At 48.0% G+C, this 3,781-nt stretch overlaps 1 pseudogene; it reads right to left on the bottom strand.

Annotated features, from left to right (window-relative positions):
• Positions 1 to 824: 824 nt before the first annotated feature.
• LOC126095977 (5S ribosomal RNA) lies at positions 825 to 942 on the bottom strand (annotated as a pseudogene).
• Between the last annotated feature and the right edge of the window lie 2,839 nt (positions 943 to 3,781).

The raw sequence follows: 3,781 nt of genomic DNA, 5'->3' as shown, positions 1-3,781 counted from the left end.
CAATGCTGTGAGAGTGTTCATATTCTCCCGAATTTAGTGTTTTCTTTGGGGCAGTAAGGGGAGGACACCACAACTACGAAAAAGACCCCATATCGGTGCACCAACTCCTTCGTACTTCTCTGGTGGCACCATACTTGATGGAAGGTAATAACGTTCTCCAGGCATTCACCAAACTCAAACACTTCCGTCGGACAGCAATAGGTTACAGCGTGATTCGCCACTTGGGACCCCACTTCCAGTGTTGCTTAGCGTTGACCAGTGAAATGCGTGGCTTATGGGTACCTGCGCACACTCTTTGTGCTAGCTGGATTGGTGGAGGCACTGTGGAACTCAGCGAGAGATTTGTTCTGCTGATTCCATGCGGTTTTTTGCTACCGCCCTGCGCAATGCTCGGCAGCCCATGTCCACGAGCAGGGTGGCTACAAAAACTCAGAGAAAAAATTTCCTGAGAATGCCAGGTGTGAGAAGGAAAATGGTGTCATACCAGCCATGAGCGTTAGTTTAACCGCAGTTATCAAAGCGATAATTTAGATGTATTAGTATTCATACAACTAACACACTGAAATATCAAATATTTTAAAATTCGTGATTGATAAAACTAAACTATAAAACTAAACCCCTTCCGAACAGGCCATGTAGGCCCAACGGTACCGACCGGCCGCCGTGTCATCCTCAGCCCACAGGCGTCACTGGATGCTGGTATGGAGGGGCATGTGGTCAGCACACCGCTCTCCCGGCCGTATGTCAGTTTCCGAGACCGGAGCCGCTACATCTCTATCAAGTAGCTCCTCAGTTTGTCTCACAAGGGCTGAGTGGACCCCGCTTGCCAACAGCGCTCGGCAGATCGGATGGTCACCCATTCAAGTGCTAGTCCAGCCCGACAGCGCTTAACTTCGGTGATATGACGGGAACCGGTGTTACCACTGTGGCAAGGCCGTTGGCCGTGCTTTATAAAAATCAATAAAATTCAATGTCAATCCTAGGTTAAAAACACAGAATTCGCTAAGACTTCATTGAATTTTCTGAGTAAAATGTAATTTCCTGAGAATGTACTTTTTCCAATTTTTTCCAGAAGAATCGCCACCTTAATACGTACATGATGTCTGCCTGGTTTTGATTTCGCTGTGGATGTTCCGTAGCAGTTGGACTTGACAACCACAGCACCAGCAGTCGACTTGGGCAGTCTGCCCCTGACGGATTTGTCACTCAGCCGGCCTCCAGTGATTGGTCCACAGTCGAGGTCAGTGACCTTTCCTGAACGACCCCTTCTGCTGTTCAAAAATGGTTCAAATGGCGCTGAGCACTATGGGACTTAACATCTGAGGTCATCAGTCCCCTAGAACTTAGAACTACTTTTAACCTAACTAACCTAAGGACACCACACACATCCATGCCCGAGGCAGGATTCGAACCTGCGACCGTAGCGGTCGCACGGTTCCAGACTGAAGCGCCTAGAACCGCTCGGCCACACCGGCCGGCCCTTCTGTTGTTAAGTCCCTTTTACACTATCGACTCTCTAGTCTCTGTTCCCTGCTCGAGACGAGTGCGTGTGCTGCAGTACCCCTGGCGTTTTATTCCTGTACTGAGTCTCGTCTGTTTTGAGTGGACATTTTCGTTTGAAGTCAGCGCCAAAACTGCCCGTGTTGTGAGAGTTGTCTGCTGTCCAGTTCCGCATCTGAATGGTGAAAGTGACATTTGAAAGACTGTCCCGTTTACGGAAAAATCGAAATATAGTAACAAAATGTAGGAACAGACGATGACAATAGTTTATTGATGACAAAAGCACAATTCATAGTGGAAGTTCTTGGCAAAGGTCGTGTGGTAAATTCCCTGCACTCCAGAGAACCGAAAGAATAGGAAAGATGTCATCTAAACATTTCAGAACGTATACATTTATCTGTTCGAGAAAATATATACTCACAAACACATCACGCAGTATGTAGAACATTTTATCCTTTGTAACGTCTTTTCTTGCTAAGTCCCAAATAACAACGAAAATTATTTTTCTCGTCCAGTAGTTCTGATTTTTTCACACTTGAAATAATTTTCAGTAAAACACGTTTATCTATTTACGTTCTTATTTATGCACAGTGTAGCTTCTTCGCTGTAGAATGTAAATGCATTTTGGTTTCACATATTTCGTCTCGCTTGTTGGAGGAAACTGGTAGGTAGGAAAAAATACCAGGACCCTGTGTAACTTTTCTTTGTGCCACGAAAACCAAACAAACAACCTAACAAAGATTAAGAAGCCACTTTGAAATAGAAGTAAGCTCGACCAGAGTATGTTATAACTTAACGATGTTAGCAGACGCCGCCATAGTCCCTTGTCTGTGGGCAACCGCAGCGTACTCGGAAATCTAGAACTCTGCCTTCGGCACAGGGTACAGATCACTCAAGTCACAGACACACTCGCGTCGTGGTTGGTTGCTGATTTACACGGAGACACGTTAGGTGCACGCACTTGGAGTAGTCGATTTTGACCAGATAACGCACGTGTAAAACGGGCTTTACGGCTTCTCTATTGAATACTCAGTACACCTCGCCTCCTTTGATACGGATGGGCCGGCCTCTCGTTACATATGGTGGTAAATGTCTCATTATATGGCGCTGTCGAGATATTTCTGATCACACAGCGTATTCCAAGTACAGACTGTAGATGTGTCTCGATTACTAGCCTCGTTTCAACTGTTCAGTGGCAGCGAACAGCCTCCTGGTGTACGACGGCTATTTTTTTATTCAAGGTCCGGTTGGTCGCGAAATGGAAACCACAGTGAAAATGAAAAATGTTGTGATCATTTTTATTTTGGATGGAGGCAGTGTCATGGTAAATTTTTTGAACGATACTGCCGCCATTTGAATGTAATACACTGCTGGAAATTGAAATAAGAACACCGTGAATTCATTGTCCCAGGAAGGGGAAACTTTATTGACACATTCCTGGGGTCAGATACATCACATGATCACACTGACAGAACCACAGGCACATAGACACAGGCAACAGAGCATGCACAATGTCGGCACTAGTACAGTGTATATCCACCTTTCGCAGCAATGCAGGCTGCTATTCTCCCATGGAGACGATCGTAGAGATGCTAATGTAGTCCTGTGGAACGGCTTGCCGTGCCATTTCCACCTGGCGCCTCAGTTGGACTAGCGTTCGTGCTGGACGTGCAGACCGCGTGAGACGACGCTTCATCCAGTCCCAAACATGCTCAATGGGGGACAGATCCGGAGATCTTGCTGGCCAGGGTAGTTGACTTACACGTTCTAGAGAACGTTGGGTGGCACGGGATACATGCGGACGTGCATTGTCCTGTTGGAACAGCAAGTTCCCTTGCCGGTCTAGGAATGGTAGAACGATGGGTTCGATGACGGTTTGGATGTACCGTGCACTATTCAGTGTCCCCTCGACGATCACCAGTGGTGTACGGCCAGTGTAGGAGATCGCTCCCCACACCATGATGCCGGGTGTTGGCCCTGTGTGCCTCGGTCGTATGCAGTCCTGATTGTGGCGCTCACCTGCACGGCGCCAAACACGCATACGACCATCATTGGCACCAAGGCAGAAGCGACTCTCATCGCTGAAGACGACACGTCTCCATTCGTCCCTCCATTCACGCCTGTCGCGACACCACTGGAGGCGGGCTGCACGATGTTGGGGCGTGAGCGGAAGACGGCCTAACGGTGTGCGGGACCGTACCCCAGCTTCATGGAGACGGTTGCGAATGGTCCTCGCCGATACCCCAGGAGCAACAGTGTCCCTAATTTGCTGGGAAGTGGC

The sequence above is a fragment of the Schistocerca cancellata genome, chromosome 8 (genome assembly GCF_023864275.1).
Source record: "Schistocerca cancellata isolate TAMUIC-IGC-003103 chromosome 8, iqSchCanc2.1, whole genome shotgun sequence".
NCBI classification, from domain to species: domain Eukaryota; kingdom Metazoa; phylum Arthropoda; class Insecta; order Orthoptera; family Acrididae; genus Schistocerca; species Schistocerca cancellata.
The sequence above is the reverse complement of the archived record's forward strand: the minus strand, read 5'-3'. Positions and strand labels throughout refer to the sequence as shown.